The sequence below is a fragment of the Neoarius graeffei genome, chromosome 7 (assembly GCF_027579695.1).
Source record: "Neoarius graeffei isolate fNeoGra1 chromosome 7, fNeoGra1.pri, whole genome shotgun sequence".
NCBI classification, from domain to species: domain Eukaryota; kingdom Metazoa; phylum Chordata; class Actinopteri; order Siluriformes; family Ariidae; genus Neoarius; species Neoarius graeffei.
Genome location: NC_083575.1, coordinates 59,197,831 through 59,219,149, shown reverse-complemented (window position 1 = coordinate 59,219,149; position 21,319 = coordinate 59,197,831). Strand labels below are relative to the sequence as shown.

The 21,319-nt window shown below is 44.9% G+C and overlaps 1 pseudogene; it reads right to left on the bottom strand.

The window, feature by feature from the left end:
- Nucleotides 1-4,748: 4,748 nt before the first annotated feature.
- LOC132888704 (uncharacterized) lies at nt 4,749-7,692 on the bottom strand (annotated as a pseudogene).
- Nucleotides 7,693-21,319: the final 13,627 nt, after the last annotated feature.

Genomic DNA, 21,319 nt, shown 5'->3' with positions numbered 1-21,319 from the left:
GCAAAACCTGATGAGAGACACCAGCTTAATAGAATTGAGGAATGTGTTAAGGACATTAGACACTGGATGCTTATTAATTTCCTTCTGCTTAATTCTGACAAGACTGAAGTACTTGTACTAGGACCACATATAGCTAGAAGTAAGTTTTCTGATTACACAGTAACTCTGGATGGCCTTTCTGTTTCTTCACGTGCAGCAGTAAAAGACCTCGGAGTGATTATTGACCCCAGTCTTTCATTTGAAACTCACATTGATAATATCACCCAGATAGCTTTCTTTCATCTCAGAAATATTGCAAAGATAGGAAATTTAATGTCATTGCATGATGCAGAAAAACTAGTCCATGCTTTCGTTACCTCCAGGTTGGATTATTGTAATGCCTTACTGTCTGGATGTTCCAATAAGTGCATAAACAAGCTCCAGTTAGTTCAAAATGCAGCAGCAAGAGTCCTTACTAGAACTAGAAAATATGACCACATCACGCCTGTCTTATCCACACTGCATTGGCTCCCAATCAAATTTCGTATTGATTATAAAATACTACTATTGACCTTTAAAGCACTAAATGGTCTCGCACCACAGTACCTGAGTGAACTTCTGCTCCTCTATGACCCACCACGCCTACTTAGATCAAAAGGTGCAGGCTATCTGCTGGTACCTTGTATAGTGAAGGCTACATCAGGGGGCAGAGCCTTTTCTTACAAGGCCCCACTGTTATGGAACAGCCTTCCAAGTAATGTTCGGGAATCAGACACAGTCTCAGCATTTAAGTCTAGGCTGAAAACATATCTGTTTAGTCAAGCCTTTTGTTAATGGTGTTTATGAGGTAAAGGAGTAGATCTGGAGGGTCCTCAGACATAGAGTGTTTTGGTAAACTGGGATGTATGGATGCTGTCAGTCCCCACTCACTTGCTCACTCGAGTTTGTTGACGGTGTAGTGGCTGGCTGCTTTATGTCCCGGGGCTCCCTCATGCCTGTGTCACCTTCTGGCTCTCTCCTTTTAGTTATGCTGTCATAGTTAGTTGCCGCAGTCCCTGCTTGTACTCGGTGCAATATGTATACTGTTCCTACTTATTCAGGTGACATTGGGCATACCTAACCACCTGTGTTTTCTTTCCCTCCCCCCCACCCCAAATCTGTCCCTCTGAGTTACATGGAGTCAACAGGAAATCTTTTGGTGGAGAGGGTGGAGACCTCGACTGGCTATCGTAGCCTGCAGGGAATCGGCCGTCAGACATTCTGTCGCATGTCCCAGTCCCGGTGAAATGTAACTGAATTGTCTTGGCCAGCCCTAAGGGTCCCATCTGCATCTCATCATTGCTGAGGAGTGTGCTCCCATCACCCAATCAAGCATCCAGCCAGAGCAGGTCATGATATATTTTACCATATTAACATGCCATTGTTGTGTGTTATGCCTGATGTAAAGACTCTCGTCTCTGCGAGCCTACCACACAGATTTAATACTTGTCATTTTTAGGGCATACCTAACAACGTGTTTTCTTTCTCTCTCTCTTCCCCCCCCCCCAATCTGTCCCTCTGAGTTACATGTTGATCCTGGGATTGAGATGCTGGCCTCTTCTGCCCCTCGGACCTGCTTGATCCATCCTGGTGCCCTATGTCTGGTCGGAGTTTTATCGCACCGCTCCTGTGAAGGACGGCCCCATGAGGACAGTTGAGGGTTATACCTGTTAAAACTGTTAATATTATAGTCAGGCTGTCTGTTGTTGCCCAAATGAGGATGGGTTCCCTTTTGAGTCTGGTTCCTCTCGAGGTTTCTTCCTCATGTCGTCTGAGGGAGTTTTTCCTTGCCACCGTCGCCACAGGCTTGCTCATTGGGGATAGATTAGGGATAAAATTAGCTCATGTTTTAAGTCTTTCAAATTCTGTAAAGCTGCTTTGCGTCAATGTTTATTGTTAAAAGCGCTATACAAATAAACTTGATTTGATTTGATGAATATTAATTGTGTATCGCTCATCCAGTCAACGTGGGATACTGCACAGACTCAACCAATCAGTGCAGAATACCCTTCTCTGACATCAGCTGTGAACTTAGTCAAGTTCAGGGCCATGGGCTTGCATGGACTGCACTGATTACCTGCTCAAAGGCTATAAAACACATGCATGTTGATTCAAGCTTTATATTGTACGCAGGGATGGTGTTAGGATTTTCTGCTATGGTTCCCAGGACCCACATGACTGGCCAAATTGGGGTCCCTGGCATTTTTTGTGGGTCATAAATAAATAAATAAATAAATAAACAAACAAACAAATAGAGAGAGAGAAAGACAGAGAGAGAGATACAGTTGCAGTGTGTGGCCACGATCTTGCCATTTTTTCCACTGACAATCCATGGAGTTAAAGGGTTTTTTTTAATCATTCTTTGCGAGTGGTTAACCTGGAATAGAATATGGAGGACTTTCAGTGATGTTGCAGATTTTTGTTTATCATGCAGCGTCCACCATACTGCTGGGTAAACAAAGAAACAGCCGTGACAGTTAATAATGAAAATCGAGACGACTGTAGTCAGTACATTTTCTCTGAAACGATGAAAAATTAATTTTTTACCAGCAGGTTGCATTATGCTCAAAAGCTGAAACATGCAGGCATCACAGATCTATATAATTTTCCCACAAATCCATCCATTATCTGTAGCTGCTTATCCTGTGCAGGTTCATGGGCAAGCTGGAGCCTATCCCAGCTGACTATGGGTGAGAGGCAGGGCACACCCTGGACAAGTTGCTAGATCATCACAGGGCTGACACACAGACAACCATTCACACTCACATCTATGGTCAATTTAGAGTCACCAATTAGCCTAAGGCCCCGGTCACACCGCCCGAACTTTGCTGGAGCGTTCCTTGAACGGTAGGGAGGGGGGGCCAAATTTCGACAACGCTCGTCACCGCGCACAAAATGGGAAAAAAATTGAAAACACGGGCGTTGGCTTAGCAGTGCACCGCTGAAGCCGGCGTTGCTTTAGCGTTGGTTTAGCGGTAGCGAGCGTTGGTATAGCGGCGTTCTGCGCATGCAGGCTTTGGCTCGGCGGGGGTATAAAGTTGGTTTAGCACCAATTATAGCAAGTCTCTCAGCATCCATGGTGATACAGTTTTACTGTAACTTTGAGCAAATTCGATATAGATGAGGTCTGAACTCAACGGCAGCTCGATTCCAAATGAGCTCCTGGTCCATTTCTCCCCGTATTTATAGCCAAATTCTGGTCCCGCTCCGACACCTCTATACCAACGCTAAACCAAAGTTCATCGCCGCCATGGATAGCTGCTTCAATGCCCGACACCGTTCCAGCAACCCCGTGTCCGCTCGTAAAACGCTTACAACCGCTCCACTGAAGTTTGTGCAACGTTTAATCGCCGCCCGGGCAACGCTGGCAAAGCAGCGGTGGTCCAGCGTTCAAGATTTCTGCGTTGGCCTAGCGGACCCAAGCGTCCACGAACTTGCGTCTAGCGGTGCCAAACTTTGACTGGGCGTTGGTGGAGCGGGGGTGAACTTTGCCGGGGCTGAAAATTACCCCCTCCTCACCGCTCGCAATATTTTGTGCAGCTCAAAACTTTCGGAGCGGTAGGAGGGCCCCTCGAGAAACATCAGCGGTGGCCGAGCGTATACGGCGTTGCTTTCACGGGGGCCAACTTTTGTTAAACTGTGGTGAACGGTTACGAGCGGTGATGAAATTTTTTCACCGCTCCAGGAACGCTCCAGCAAAGTTCGGGCGGTGTGACCGGGGCCTAACCTGCATGTCTTTGGACTGTGGGGGAAACCAAAGCACCCAAAGGAAACCCACGCAGATATGGGGAGAACATGCAAACTCCACACAGAAAGGTCCCCATCAGCCACTGGGATCAAACCCAGAACCTTCTTGCTGTGAGGTGACAGCGCTAACCACTACACCACCTTACCAGAGCATTTTTTAACATAGTTACTGGGAGACCAAATGGTCTCCCAGTAACTATGTTAAAAAATGCTCTGGAGACTAGGTCTCCCAGTGGCCAGATTTGGTCTCCTAGTCAATGCCAAACCAGCTTCACTGGGAGACCAAATTTTAAACCAAGTTATGTCTTATCATTTGGTTCAATCAGTTGCAATTAATTAACCAAGTACCATGTAAGTATACATTTAACAAGGAAAATGAAGATCTATGTTATAAGATATACACACAAGATCATGTTGGTTAAGAAAAACAAAACTAAAATTTGGTTACTGAGATGATGTCAGAATCCGATGTCATTACTGTGTAACTTTGAGTGTCTTTGACATAACATTTGTGCTTGGTAATTGCTCTTGATAGCTGTGTAGTCACTGTAGTGTGTTTGTCTGTATGGTGATTGGTGAACCACTTTGCATCACAGAATATGCCGCAGCAGTGCAGCCGCATGGACTCTGGGGCCTGTGATTGTATTGCCCAGATCAGTTGGTCTCCTAGTGGAAAATCCTTAAAAAATGCTCTGCACCTTACCCACAAATGTATTTATTAATTCTGCACCCTGCTCTCTCTCTCTCTCTTTCTCTCTTTCTCTCTGTGCATGCGCTTTTGTGTGCGCGCGCGCGCGTGCGTGTTCACCGCTTCAGATGGGGTAAATGCAGAGGAGGAATTTCACTGTGCTTGAGTTTACATTCGACAAAAAAAGGCTTGTTCTTCTTTATTTATGCACAGTCCTATGCATACACCTCGTGGTGCAACCTGGACACATCGTCAGTGATGAACCCGGGGTCATCGGATGTTTTGGGTCTTATCATCATACACCCTCTCCTGGGCGACCCAGCCGGGGGTGATCAGGCCCCGACTTGTGTCCAGGTAGCTGAGTTCACCGCACTTCACCCCTCTTAATCCAGAGCCATCGTGAAGCCTTCTCCGTGGCTTCCAAGATGTTTTTGATGGCTCTCTGTCGCTGCTGTCTGCCTATTCCCAAGAGTCTCAGGACCTTGTGCAGGGACCGCCCTGCGAAACCCCTGCAGCCCACTTTGATAGGCTCGCATCTGGCCTTCCACCCTGTCTTCAGCTCTCTGCCATCAGGGATGCGTACTTAGCTCTTTTCTTCTCCTGGGCCTCCTCCATTCTGTCTTCCCAGGGGACTGTGAGTTCCAGCATCACCACTTGCTTAGTAGTCTCCGACACCAGAACTATGTCGGGCCTGAGAGTGGTGGCTGTGATCATGTCTGGGAACTTCAACTGTCTTCCTAGGTCGACCAGAATGTTCCAATCCCTCGCCGTCGAGAGCAGCCCACCCTGGGACTTTGGTTGGGGTTGTGGCTTCTCTCCAGCCTGCACAAAAGAGATGGGGCGCTTGGTTGGGTGCTGCTGCTTGCTGGAGCTGACGCCAGTGTAAATGGCATCTGCTACTGCCCGCAGGACATGGTCGTGGCGCCACCTGTACCGCCCTTCTCCCAAGGCCTTTGAGCAGCAGCTGAGTATGTGCTCCAGTGACCCCCTCTTCTGGCACAACTGGCAAGCAGGTGAGTCTACCAAGCCCCAGGTGAACAGATTTGTTGGACTTGGGAGGACGTCATACACTGACCGGACTAGGAACCTGAACTGTTGAGGCTCTGCTCTCCACAGTTCGGTCCATGTGATTTTCCGGCCTGCGGTATGGTCCCACTTTGTCCACGCCCCCTGCTTGCCCATGCCCACCATTCTGCTGAGATGAACTTCCTCCACTTCTGCCCGCACCACTTCCTGGATAAACTTATGCCTCTCCTTTCCCTTAGCTTTGCTGTAGCAGGGTGATGGGATGTACCCAAACCCAGCACGCCCGGTCACCACAGCGCCCAACAGGATGTTGTGCTGTAGTCTTGCCTCAGCTTGGTTAACTGCCTCCTTGGCGCACCACTTCCTTCCAGTCCTGACCTCTATGCCTGCAGACGTGACCTTGGTGTCAGCAGAGTCTTGGTAGAGCAGGACTTCTCTGGCTCTGGAGACCTGGAACTCCTCCACCACATTGCTGAATGGAAGCTGCAGCTTGGTGTCACGCCCATAAAGGGCTATGCTGTGGAGACTCCGTGGCAGGCCCAGCCACCTGCGCAGGAAGTGGTTTATCTTCCTTTCGAAGCTCTCCACAGTGGTAATAGGGACTTCATAGATTAGCAGTGGCCAAAGGAGTCAGGGCAGGATTCCATGTTGGTATATCCAGGCCTTGAATTTACCTGGGAGTCCTGACCTGTCCATGGTGGAAAGCCATGAGCTGAGGTCATCGCTGGCTGCCTGGCATGCTGCTATGTCCTTCAGGTTGCTGGTAAAGAGCTTACCTAAGCTCTTAACTGGTTTCTCTGACACAGATGTAATTCTGGTGTCTCCCAGACAGAAGCGAAACTGTTCAGTTATCTTGCCTTTCCTAAGGACCAGTGACCTGGATTTTGCCAGCTTGAAACTCATTCTTGCCCACGTAATGAGCCTTTCAAGACCTTATAGGCTCCACCTACAACCGGGCACTGATGCTGCGGTGACTGTCAGGTCATCCATGTATACTCTGATTGGTGGTTGTCTGGTGCCTGATCTAGACAAGGGGCCTCTGCACTCCACTTCCACAGACTTTACAAGCTTCGTCATGCCTAGTACAAACAGGGACACTGAGATGGTGCAGCCCGTAATGATGCCCTTCTCCAGATGATGCCATGCTGATGTCTGTGACCCAGAGGACACCCTCAGTTTTATAAGTTGTTATAATAGTCAAGGATGAGGTTCTGAATTTTCTCTGGGACATGGTACTTTGTCAGGGACAGTTGCATTAGCTTGTGTGGGATGGAACCATATGCATTAGCAAGGTCCAGCCAAAGCACAGCCAGGTCACCCTTGTTCTCCTGGGCTTCTCTGATGAGTTGGGTTACCACACCAGTGTGCTCAATGCATCCAGGAATGCCAGGGACACCTCCCTTCTGAACTGAGGTGTCTAGGTAGTTGTTCTTCAGGAGGTACTCAGTGAGATGATTGGAAACAATCTTAAAAAAGATCTTGCATTCCACTCTGAGGAGTGAGATTGACCTGAATTGCTCGAGGTTACTTGCATTCTCCTCTTTAGGAATCCACACGCCCTCTGCGTACTTACACTGATGTGGCACCTTCTCCTTCCTCCAGATCGCCTTAAGGATCTTCCAGAGATGCTTCCGTAGCCTTGGGCACTGTTTGAAGACCTTATACGGGACTCCGCTTGGACCTGGGGCTGAGGATGCTCCGGCTTACTTGATGACTTCCTCCAGCTCTTTCAGTGTGGGCTCCTTGATGTTGAATGGGGAGCTGGGCTAGGGAGGGGAAATCAGGGTGTCACAGTGGCCGAGATCTTGCGCCCTCATCCTGTTGCTGTAGTTGTTACTCAGAAAGAGGTTGATCTCCTCCAGACAGGAAAGGTGACCACTGCTCTTCTGCCCCAGCAACTTCTTGCTGAATCCAAATGAATTCGAAATGAAGGCACCACGCTTGCGGGCTTTCTCTCTGCCTCTCCTCTGGTGCCACTCTGCGCACCAAAGGGTGATTACTCTCCCTCTGACTACACCTCTGAGCTCTGCTAGGGCAGCCCTGTTTTCCTCATTTGACTTCCTGTACTGGCTCCTCAGCTTCCACAACTCTTGTCTGAGTTGGGTGAGCTTCTGTTCCCGACGGTTTGGATTGGGTCTTGCAGTTATTTCTATTTTCCACTGTTCCTTGACACCAAACCTCTCTGCTGCGAAGCTTACTATAAAGGTGCTCATCGTCTGGAGCCTCTGGTTCACATCGCCCTTCAATGTTGCTTCCAGGGCTGCATCCACATCTCCATCGAACTGGCTCCATTCTGACTCTCGGTTGACAGCAGGCCACAAAACCTGATGATGTTCCGATGGACTGCTGTGTGGTGGCACTTGTGATGCTTGGCATTTGGGGCACTGTGGGGTAACTCCGGGCCCTGCTCCTCCTCCATCTCACCAGGTGCTGTAACTCGTACAGACACTGTGCGTTGCATCACTTGCTCCCTCAAGCAACCCATCCTGGTTTAGTGGATCTTGAGACCTCTCTGGTTTTTGCAAACCTTGCCGCATCTGCAGACTGCACTCATAGTCGTTTGTCCGTTAGCCTGGGTTGTTTCCTGGGTATCCGTCTGTATGGGGTGCTCATTCTCCCCCCCTCTCGGGCACCTCTGGGGGTATTTCTCCACAGGGTTCTTTGTAGTAAACTGTGGGTGCTCCCTCTCAAGAGCTGCAGATTGGGCTGGTAACCCTCCTTGCCCCGGTTGCCGTCTTTCCGAGCTGTCAACTGTCTCTCCGGTCGTCACTGCACTATTCACAGTTGTCATCCAGCCTTTCCTGGAAGTCAATGGGATTGCCATACAGGGATAGTCCTATGCATACACCTCGTGGTGCAGCCTGGACCCATTGTCAGTAATGAACTCAGGGTCATCGGATGTTTTGGGTCTTATCTGTCTTATGCAGGGGTCACGTGATCCCTGTCAAAACCCGTCTGGCTGCCACTACTCTCCGGTGTTTTTTGCAACTGTTTTTTGTTTTAGGACAGCCTAAAAAACTGCTTTTTTCATTTCTGCTTCTAAAGCACAGTCCTGGGACCGCAGTTTTTCTTGGAGAGGATTCAGGACACAGCAGTGTGGAAAAATCAGATGTTACTGTGAGAGTAATAAAGTAGCCTGCGGTTCCTCTCACTCCTGATTACTTTCACCGGGAAATGTGGTCTCCACTTCCTCACTGTTGTACGCTCTTTGTAGCATTTAGCCAGAATTGGTAGCTTCCCCTGCCTTTTCTGATAAGTGCTGGTGTCTGGTATCTGGTAGTTGGCTTATCGGGGTTGTCAATCTAGCTGTGAGTTTCTGCTGGCTCTCACGGTGTTCTCTGGGGAGTTAGAATGTGTCCCATTGTCTCAGAACTGGTTTTTTATCTCCTCGTCGTTTTGTCGACACTGTGGATTATTTACAGCTTCTGCAGCCTTTCCAGCACATCGCATTTGGCTATAGATCTGTGCTATTCTCTGGCGGACTTGTTAAAAATGAACTTGTCGTCACTTCATCTGTCCCCTGGAGTTTACAAATTTTGCACCAGCATTGGGATTGCTCGTCAGCCCCGGTACCTGCACCGAGGCTGTCGCCATCAATTCCAAATTCAGCCTGCACTCGATGGCGCTATCCCCACTATGGTGTTGACATTCCCCACTCGATTGTCAGCTTGCAATCGCAGGGTTGGGGGCATAGACTCACGAAATCTTCGGCGCCTGGCTCCTCCACCACTATGCATGGATCTTATCCTGGTGCGCTGGACTCCTCCCTCCCTCCTCAAAACCACACGCACTGGCAGAGTAAATGCAGTGAATCTTCGTTCACTACCAGCCCATATGAACTTAACATTATCCCCGGCACCAGCGGCTCAGCCATCACTGATCAGCGTCGCCCTAATAAATGTCCGATCCCTGACAAATAAGACTTTTATTTTAAATGACATTATAACATCTCGTCAACTGGATTTTCTATTTGTAACCGAGACTTGGCTTACTGTTGGTGATCACCTTTCACTTGGCGAACTCTGTCCCCCTCATTTTCGTTTTTTAAGCTCACCAAGGTCTTCTGGTCATGGAGGTGGTTTAGTCACCATTTTCAACAACTCATTTAAATGCAGATTTCTTCCCACCAGCGCTTATTCCACTTTTGAGGTGCAACTCTTATCGATTAATGGCCCTACCCCTGTCCTATGTGCTCTGGTGTACAGGCCTCCCAAAGCCTCCAACACTTTCATTCAAGAGTTTTCTGACCTTTTGTCTGTCATGGTCTCTCGTTCTGATAAGTTGTTAATTTTAGTTGACTTTAACGTTCATGTGTGTTGTCCAAATAAGCCCATGGTGAGCGAATTTTTAAACCTGGTTGACTCTTTTAATTTAACCCAATTAGTATCTGGCCCTACACATCAGAAAGGCCACACACTTGATCTTGTCCTGTCATCTGGTTTTCCTGTCTCACACGTCGTCATTTCTGACATTACTGTGTCAGATCACTTCATGATAGTTTAAATCTCTCTGGTCCTCCTCCTATCCCTCCTCCCCCATCATCCCCTGCTCTTTTACCCAATCTATAAACTCAACCACTCCACAGCTTTTCTCCAATTCATTTTCTGACCGCCACCTACTCCGAATCACTGAAGCCCTAGCCACCTGCAGCGACACCTCCGAGCTTGTCAATCTTTTTAACTCTATTTGCGCCAGCATTTTAAATGATGTGTCCCCTCTCAAGTCTCGAAAAGTTAGGTCCAATACTACACCCTGGCTTAATGATTCCACCCGCGCTGCACGACATGCCTGTAGATGGGCTGAACGTAAATGGAAAAAAGACAAACTACAAGTATCATATGAAATCTTGCAAGACCACCTAAAACGCTACCAACTCTCTGTACAGATGGCACGAAAGGACTATTTTAGTAACCTCATAAACAAAGACGCAAATAGACACAGAGTGCTGTTCAAGACAATCAACTCTCTTTTAAACCCAGCTGCTCCAGTTACCTCTGCTTCCAATAATGAAACGTGAGGAATTTTTAAAATTCTTTACTGAAAAAATTGACACCATAAGGGCAAAAATTCCACAGTCAGTTTGATTTCACAGATAGCCCCCATCCTGTTAATGTTTTCCAGTATCTTACACCAGTGACATCCTCCCAACTGTCTGAGGTGATCTCACAGATGAAGCCCACTGTCTGTCCCTCAGACATCATTCCTTCATGCCTTTTTAAAGACGTTTTCTCTTCCATTTGCCCCCTGGTTTTAGCCATAGTTAACAGCTCGCTAAATAATGGTGTTGTCCCTTCTTGTTTTAAACATGCTACTGTACAACCACTTTTAAAAAAGCCAAGCTTAGATCCTTGTATCCTAAAGAATTACCGGCTCATATCCAAGCTACCTTTTTTGTCTAAGATCTTGGAAAAGGTGGTTGCTTCTCAGCTTTTATCCTATTTGAACACGTTTGATATCTTTGACAAATTTCAATCTGGTTTTAGAGCTCTACACAGCACCGAGTCTGCCTTGCTGAAGGTACTCAATGATATCTTGCTGTGTACTGACTCTGGGTCCAGTGCTGTTTTAGTCTTACTTGACCTTAGTGCCGCTTTTGATACAATTGATCATGACATCCTTTTAACTCGTCTGAAGAACTCTATTGGTCTACAGGGCCCAGTTTTAAATTGGTTTACCTCATACCTGAAGGATCAAACTTTTTCTGTTCAATTGGGAAACTGCACATCATCCTCCACCCCCATCAAATGTGGTGTCCCCCAAGGTTCAATTCTAGGCCCTCTTCTCTTCTCACTGTACATGCTACCACTTGGCTCAATTCTACAAAAACACAACATTCAATACCATTGCTATGCAGATGACACACAGTTGTACCTGCTTGTGACAACAGACAACACCTCACTAACCAATCTGTTCAACTGCCTGGATGATATTAAAATCTGGATGCTACTAATTTTCTTCAATTAAATTACAATAAAACTGAAGTAATGGTATTTGGATCCCCCTGTTCTATAGCCAGCCTGACAATTGCACTTGGCCCTCTATCTGCGAATGTTCACAGTACAGTGAGAAATCTTGGCATTTCAATGGACAGTTCACTGAGTTTTAACAGTCAAATCAGCACTGTGGTGAAGGGAAGCTTTTATCAGCTCTGAGCCATAGTCAAACTAAAGCCACTTTTATCTTCTACTGATCTTGAAACTCTCATTCATGCTTTTATTTCATCCCGTTTGGACTATTGCAACTCTTTGTACACAGTTTTAACACAGTCTAACATCAATAGGCTACAAATGGTCCAAAATGCAGCAGCTAGGCTTTTAACTGGTACTAAAAAGAGAGAACATATCTCACCTGTCTTGGCTCATCTCCACTGGCTACCACTTAAATATAGAATCGACTTTAAAATTTAACTTTTTGTTTTTAAAGCTCTCAATGGTCTTGCTCCATCTTGTATAACAGAGCTTTTAACCCCCTACTCTCCCCTAAGGTCACTCAGGTCATCCTCCCAGCAACTCCTCACAGTCCCCCACTCACGCCTCAAAAGCAGAGGTGACCGGGCCTTTTCTGTTTTTGCCCCAAAGCTTTGGAATAGTCTCCCACCCCACATTAAATCCTGCCTAACCATTGCCAGTTTTAAATCTAATTTGAAAACCTATATTTTTACCCTTGCTTTTACTTCAGTCTGACACAGTTTTTCTTTTTCTTTTTTATCCTGTTCTTATTTTAATCTTATTGTTTCTATTTATTCAAGTCATATTTGTTGTTTTGATTTCTATTTATTTACTTATTTTAATTTGTGTATTTATTGATCATCTTTATCCTTGACTCTTAATATCTTTTTTTAACTTGTCTTATATTCCTTGCCCTTCTGATGCTGTAGCCTGTGTCCTGCTCTGATTTCTAAATGTCTTTTTACTGCCTTTATCTGTGAAGCACTTTGAGTCAACTGCTGTTGTTTTTAATTGTGTTATATAAATAAACTGACTTGACTTGACTTATCATCATACACCCTCTCCCGGGCAACCCAGCCGGGGGTGATCAGGCCCCAACTTGTGTCCAGGTAGCTGAGTTTGCCACACTTCACCCCTCTTAATCCAGAGCCATCATGAAGCCTTCTCTGCGGCTTCCAAGATGTTTTTGATGGCTCTCTGTCGCTGCTGTCCGTATTTATTCCACTTGAAAAGTGTTTGGCAAACCAGCTACTGGATTTGAGACACTACGACATCCTAAACTATTTAGTATTTGGGATTTCTAAATACACTGAAAATGCTAAAGGCAGGCAAAAGTACAGATGCCTATCAATATTTTGAGGCAGGTTTCGTACCAGAATGTTATGTGAAATTCCCGATTAAAAAATATCTAATTATGACAAAGATAGGCTCAAACATGGATTTATGACAGTAATAAACAAGTTGGAGCCTAGAGCTCGTATATTTGATGGCGTTTGCCGAGTCTACATTATCAGTACGTAACAAACATACTTATTAGTCTCATCAAGCATTAGGTATAATAAAATATATCACATCCAGATAGCCATAGTTTCCATGATGTCACATAAAAGCGACCACGACGCTGTGACCTTTTTGTTCTGTTCACTTTTGCTTTGTTTGTTAAACAACATAATCTAACAGATTTGCCAAGGCAATTGGGAAAAATTCAAGTAGAAGCCCTGCGTCCTGGAACGCATTAAATTCTGAACATGCATTTTTTGGCATTTTTTCATGATTTCTGTGTTAATGTGATCCCTGGTGGGCCTAAATTGTCAGCGTCATGGTGGCGGTTTAATGGGTAACGGCATGTCACCAAGTGTCTCATCTCATTATCTATAGCTGCTTTATCCTGTTCTATAGGGTCACAGGCAAGCTGGAGCCTATTCCACCTGACTATGGGCGAAAGGCGGGGTACACCCTGGACAAGTCGCCAGGTCATCACAGGGCTGACACATAGACACAGACAACCATTCACACTCACATTCACACCTACGGTCAATTTAGAGTCACCAGTTAACCTAACCTGCATGTCTTTGCACTATGGGGGAAACCGGAGCACCCGGAGGAAACCCACGCGGACACGGGGAGAACATGCAAACTCCGCACAGAAAGGCCCTTGCCGGCCATGGGGCTCGAACCTGGACCTTCTTGCTGTGAGGCAACAGCACTGTCACCAAGTGTATTGGTCAATAAATTAAGCGTAGCAGCCCTATGACGCTTTAGGGAAACCATGTATGTATAATTTTGACCCTGTGTTGATTTCAGAAAACCCAAAGAAAATTAAAACTTGTGCACCAAATTCTAGTGGTTTTTTTAATAAAAAATAATGCTTTACAATGCTGTACAATCATTCTGCCACAGAAAAAGAACAGTTCAAAGAAAAGGCCCTCGTCGGCCACGGGGCTCAAACCTGGACCTTCTTGCTGTGAGGCGACAGTACTACCCACTATACCACCGTGTGTGTGTGTGTATATATATATATATATATATATATATATATATATATATATATATATATATATATATAATATGTATGTATGTATGTATGTTTTATTTAAAAAATTTTAAAGCAATTGAGGAGTCTGGTGGCCTGTGGGGAATGAAGCTCCTGCATCCTGCATAGCCTAGCAGTCTTACACCTCATGCTATAGTACTATTTGCCAGAGGGCAGAAGGGTACACAGCCCCTCTTGATGAGGGAAGTGGTGTTGGTCATTAATAGACCAGGCAACAAGTTGGTTCACTTCCTCTCTGTAGGCTGAGTCTTTGTCATTGCTGATAATGCCTACCCCTGTTGTGTCATCCACAGACTTAATGATGTAGTTTGAGTTATATTGGGCACAATAGTCATGAGTCACCAGGGTGAATAGCAGAGGACTCAGAACACAGCCCTGGGGAACCCCAGTGTTAAAGATGATGGTTTCTGAAGTTTTTTTTTCCCCCCAATTCATACTGTCTGGGGTCTGTATGTGAGGAAGTCTAATATCCAGATAGAGTGTGAGGTGTTGAGACCCAGTGGGCCAAGTTTCCTAACCAAGTGTTGGGGCATAACTGTATTGAAGGTGGAACTGAAGTCAGTGAAGAGCATCCATCCATACTGTAACTGTTTTTATTCTTCAGATGTGTCAGGCTCAGGTGCAATGCTTCCGATATGGCGTCATCAGTGGAGTGGATAGGATGGTCTGCAAATTGGAGTGGATTGAGTATTGCGAGGAGACTAGATGTTATCTGGTCCTTGACCAGCCTCTCGAAGCACTTCATCATTGAGGGTTGATGCTGATGTCTTCTTCGACAATGGTATGATGGTAGTGGCCTTGAAGCACTAAAACTAATGAAAGTAGTCAGAAAGAAAAAAAACCATTTAAACAATTAACAAAATCCATAAAATCTAAAGTATTCTTTTAAACATATAGGAAAAGAGCATTATAAAAGTTAATGTTGTTACTAAAATACTCATCTAAGTAAATATAGTTGTAGCAATTTTAAAAAATATTAGAGGTACATGCCTGCTGAATATTAAGGACTAAAGTGTCCCATCTATGGTGTATTGTGGCAGACATTAATAAAATTGTGTGTAGCTGATCAGGTTACTGTTACCATTCCTGCTTCCACATTTTCACCCATAATTTTTCCCTTAAAGATCATTGTATGACCAAGACACTTAGGATTGTATGATAGACAGTTAACTTTCCCACAAAATTAGTCTCATAATTTGTTAAGCAAAACATCTGCAGCTGCCACTGTATCAGTCTTGGTCATTGCACAGTTTACAGTAATATATAATCTATTATAGGAAACTATTTTCACTTGGCCTTACAGCTGAGAAATCCCTTTCCCAACAGTATCTATCCATGACTGCCACATGCAGCTGTCTGAGTCCTGAGAGTGTGTCAGAATGCTGGATTGATTCAGAGAAGGGCACAGTGTCATTCTGGTCCGTCTGAAAAGACAATTATGGCACATTCATGACAACAATAATGATAATGATTATAATAATTAAATGACCAAGGTCACTTAGATAGTCAGTGAAGAACACTGAAGAACATAGAACATGGTGGAACAGGGGTATCAGTGGCTATTAAGATAACAATAGTAAGCAAGCATACTGACATAATACAGAAGACAAGAAAAAAATAGAATAAAAGCTACAGAGCACAGGGAGTACAGAGATATGTGGGGTGATATGGTAAAACATGACATAATGAAAGGTACACAAGGAAATTAGCATAATTATGGTAAACAACAGCTTGCAGAGAGGATGGAGTAGTCCAGCCAGATATTAAGGGGCGGCCCAGGCGGGTGTTTCATTAATTTATATTCAGCAACCAGTGTATTTATTATTTGGAACATATGTTTGTCTTTATCAAAATGAGGTATGAGAAACTTCAAGAGCATCCAGTGATTTGTGTTACAGATACAAGCTCTTTCAGAGGATAGTGAAGGAGCTGTCGCAGAGCATGTTTTACATTACATTACATTAATGGCATTTAGCAGACACTCTTATCCAGAGTGACAGACAATAGACCCAGAGCATTAGGTGCCTTACTCAAGGACACTTCAGCCATTCCTGCAGGTCCAGGGACTCAAACCAGCCACCTTTTGGTCCCAAAGCTGCTTCTCTAACCATTAGGCTATGGCTTCCCATCATAGCTGTACCAAAAGGTGTCTCAATAAAATGTGCATCATCTCTGTAGTGTTCCTCTCTCTCTCATCTCCTCTCATTATCTGTAGCCACTTTATCCTGTTCTACAGGGTCGCAGGCAAGCTGGAGCCTATCCCAGCTGACTACAGGCGAAAGGCAGGGTACACCCTGGACAAGTCGCCAGGTCATCACAGGGCTGACACATAGACACAGACAACCATTCACACTCACATTCACACCTACGGTCAATTTAGAGTCACCAGTTAACCTAACCTGCATGTCTTTGGACTGTGGGGGAAACCGGAGCACCCGGAGGAAACCCACGCGGACACGGGGAGAACATGCAAACTCCACACAGAAAGGCCCTCGCCGGCCACGGGACTCGAACCCGGACCTTCTTACTGTGGGGCAACAGCGCTAACCACTACACCACCGTGCCGCCCCTCTGTAGTGTTGAAAATTAGAACAAAGAAATCACACAATTTGACCAACTGGAAGTATGGAAATTATGAAAAGACAGGAGTAAAAAAAAAAAACAGATCCCTGGGGGATACATTGCACTCTAAAATGGCTGGGTTAAAATAAACCCAAGTTCATTTGTTTTTAACCACACAATTGGATAACTACTGGACAAAACACATGCTGAGTTAATCTAACTTACCATCATACTTGCCAACCCTCCCAATTTCGGCAAGAGGCTCCCGATTTTAGCCTCTGTCTCCCGCCTCCCGATCATATTTGTTAAAAGCTGGATAATCTCCCAGTTTGGGGAAATCCCTACCGCCAAGTTAAAAATACTCCTGATTCTGTCCAATCAGAATCGTATGAAAAACACTGCTGACGTCAACTGATTTTTAACCAATCAACGACCAGAACGGCAGTCACTTCCGTAATGTAGGATTCACCCAGGCTGTCCGACATTTTTTACAAGCATTCATTCATCATGGCCACTAAACCCAATACCAAACACCAAAAATATGAATGCAAACACCAGGTTGCATGGGAGAATGAATTTCCATGGATAAGCAAATGTTCGACCAGCCAGTTACACATTTTAAAGTAAAGATACTTTAAATCAGAATATAATGGACATTTGAGTGTGAAAATAAACTAGTCTTCCATACCATTTCAGAAACAAACTGTACAACTTCCAAAGTGTTTAGTGAAATTTTGCATGACAGAGAATTTGTTTGATGAGTGTATTTGAATAGTGTGGTCGTGTCTCATCTCATTATCTGTAGCCACTTTATCCTGTTCTACAGGGTCGCAGGCAAGCTGGAGCCTATCCCAGCTGACTACGGGCGAAAGGCGGGGTACACCCTGGACAAGTCGCCAGGTCATCACAGGGCTGACACATAGACACAGACAACCATTCACACTCACATTCACACCTACGGTCAATTTAGAGTCACCAGTTAACCTAACCTGCATGTCTTTGGACTGTGGGGGAAACCGGAGCACCCGGAGGAAACCCACGCGGACACGGGGAGAACATGCAAACTCCGCACAGAAAGACCCTCGCCAGCCACGGGGCTCGAACCCGGACCTTCTTGCTGTGAGGCGACAGCGCCAACCACTACACCACCGTGCCGCCCGTCGTGTCTTAGTGCTATTTTGAATTTATGTTTGAAAGTTTTAAGTGAAAGTTTACAAGTGAATTATCTGGAAAGTGATTGATTTTGATAGAGTTTTGAGGTTTTAAGTGAAAGATTACTAGTGAGTGTATTTTGGTCATACTAAAATTTTGCATTCGAATGAATTTCTTTGTGGAGTATATTTTGATAGTATGGTAGTATTTCTCATCTCATTATCTCTAGCCGCTTTATCCTGTTCTACAGGGTTGCAGGCAAGCTGGAGCCTATTCCAGCTGACTACGGGCGAAAGGCGGGGTACACCCTGGACAAGTCGCCAGGTCATCACAGGATGGTAGTATTTATAGTGCCATTTTTAAATTTTGTTTGAAAACTTTCAAAGTAGGCGGCACGGTGGTGTAGTGGTTAGCGCTGTCGCCTCACAGCAAGAAGGTCCGGGTTCGAGCCCCGTGGCCGGCGAGGGCCTTTCTGTGTGGAGTTTGCATGTTCTCCCCGTGTCCGCGTGGGTTTCCTCCGGGTGCTCCGGTTTCCCCCACAGTCCAAAGACATGCAGGTTAGGTTAACTGGTGACTCTAAATTGACTGTAGGTGTGAATGTGAGTGTGAATGGTTGTCTGTGTCTATGTGTCAGCCCTGTGATGACCTGGCGACTTGTCCAGGGTGTACCCCGCCTTTCGCCTGTAGTCAGCTGGGATAGGCTCCAGCTTGCCTGCGACCCTGTAGAACAGGATAAAGCGGCTAGAGATAATGAGATGAGATGAGAACTTTCAAAGTTTGCAAATGAGCAAATTCCTTTGATGCATTCCGATAGGATTTTGTGGGTCTCTGTATGTATACAATATTCAGGCATGAGATTTTTCAGCTAAAAATTTAAGACTTCCCTTTCATTGTTATTATATTAAAATTCAAGACGTGTATTATTTCAGATTTTTCAGCTCTCTCATGCCTGATACATGAATCCCATAACCTATAGTAATTGATAGAACAAGATCAACAATTCAAAAACTCTTTAATTGTATAAATTTCAAATGGTTTGCAATTAATTGGGATCCACTGTTTTTATTGTTTCAACCGTGCATCATACCCTCATCCAATTGAAAATGTCATTCACGCACTTTTCTCCCCCATGAGAATTTTGAAAAGTTGGCAAGGATGTACCATAAATGCATGATAAGGTTAATATGTAAATCAGTAACTCTTATCTAAATCTTCACCTCAGTGCAGTACAAATCATACATGCAATAAATATGATTTAAACATAGACCATAGTCCTTGGAGGCTTCCAATGAAGTAAAATAATAATAATAATAATAATAATAATAGCGGTGGCACGGTGGTGTAGTGGTTAGTGCTGTCACCTCACAGCAAGAAGGTTCTGGGTTCGAGCCCCGTGGCCGGCAAGGGCCTTTCTGTGCAGAGTTTGCATGTTTTCCCCGTGTCCGTGTGGGTTTCCTCCGGGTGCTCGGGTTTCCCCCAAAGACATGCAGGTTAGGTTAACTGGTGACTCTAAATTGACCGTAGGTGTGAATGTGAGTGTGAATGGTTGTCTGTGTCTATGTGTCAGCCCTGTGATGACCTGGCGACTTGTCCAGGGTGTACCCCGCCTTTCGCCCGTAGTCAGCTGGGATAGGCTCCAGCTTGCCTGTGACCCTGTAGAACAGGATAAAGCGGCTAGAGATAATGAGATGAGATAATAATAGATTATAAATTAGCTTTCAGGGCTACTTTCAAGACACAGAGAGCTCTATTTTCTTGATGACACAAAAGCAATTTGCTGGTCAATGTCGGATTGCTTACAACCCTATTTGTGAATGTTTACTCTCCATATACCATTTGCAATAAAAAGGATTTTCTGGTGTGATAAGACATTTAGCAGAAACCCAACACTACATATCATCCTGAGACCGCCATCTCCACAGTGAAGCATCTTAGAAGAAAATCTGCTGATGAAAAGCAGTCCACCTTCAAGATACAACCACCGCCATGCTTCAGTGTGGGGATAGTGTTCTTAGGGTGATATGCCATGTTTCTTAGATCTTCGCTCTTCAGAATAGATATTAGAAGAACACCTGTTCCAAACTGTAAGGTGGTTCAACTTCCAACACTACAACAACCCTGCCAAAGCTACTCTGGAGTCTTTCAAACCAAGAATGTTAGATCTCAGTCAAATCCCAGACCAGATCAGACCTGTGGTAAAACATGAAAAGTACTGAATACTTATACAACCCCGATTCCAAAAAAGTTGGGACAAAGTACAAATTGTAAATAAAAATGGAATGCAATGATGTGGAAGTTTCAAAATTCCTTATTTTATTCAGAATAGAACATAGATGACATATCAAATGTTTAAACTGAGAAAATGTATCATTTAAAGAGAAAAATTAGGTGATTTTAAATTTCATGACAACACCACATCTCAAAAAAGTTGGGACAAGGCCATGTTTACCACTGTGAGACATCCCCTTTTCTCTTTACAACAGTCTGTAAACGTCTGGGGACTGAGGAGACAAGTTGCTCAAGTTTAGGAATAGGAATGTTAACCCATTCTTGTCTAATGTAGGATTCTAGTTGTTCAACTGTCTTGGGTCTTTTTTTGTCGTATCTTCAGTTTTATGATACGCCAAATGTTTTCTATGGGTGAAAGATCTGGACTGCAGGCTGGCCAGTTCAGTACCCGGACCCTTCTTCTACGCAGCCATGATGCTGTAATTGATGCAGTATGTGGTTTGGCATTGTCATGTTGGAAAATGCAAGGTCTTCCCTGAAAGAGACGTTGTCTGGATGGGAGCATATGTTGCTCTAGAACCTGGATATACCTTTCAGCATTGATGGTGTCTTTCCAGATGTGTAAGCTGCCCATGCCACACGCACTAATGCAACCCTATACCATCAGAGATGCAGGCTTCTGAACTAAGTGCTGATAACAACTTGGGTCGTCCTTCTCCTCTTTAGTCCGAATGACACGGCGTCCCTGATTTCCATAAAGAACTTCAAATTTTGATTCATCTGACCAAAGAACAGTTTTCCACTTTGCCACAGTCCATTTTAAATGAGCCTTGGCCCAGAGAAGACGTCTGCACTTCTGGATCATGTTTAGATATGGCTTCTTCTTTGAACTATAGAGTTTTAGCTGGCAACGGCGGATGGCACGGTGAATTGTGTTCACAGATAATGTTCTCTGGAAATATTCCTGAGCCCATTTTGTGATTTCCAATACAGAAGCATGCCTGTATGTGATGCAGTGCCGTCTAAGGGCCCGAAGATCACGGGCACCCAGTATGGTTTTCCGGCCTTGACCCTTACGCACAGAGATTCTTCCAGATTCTCTGAATCTTTTGATGATATTATGCACTGTAGATGATGATATGTTCAAACTCTTTGCAATTTTACACTGTCAAACTCCTTTCTGATATTGCTCCACTATTTGTCGGTGCAGAATTAGGGGGATTGGTGATCCTCTTCCCATCTTTACTTCTGAGAGCCGCTGCTACTCCAAGATGCTCTTTTTATACCCAGTCATGTTAATGACCTATCGCCAATTGACCTAATGAGTTGCAATTTGGTCCTCTAGCTGTTCCTTTTTTGTACTTTTAACTTTTCCAGCCTCTTATTGCCCCTGCC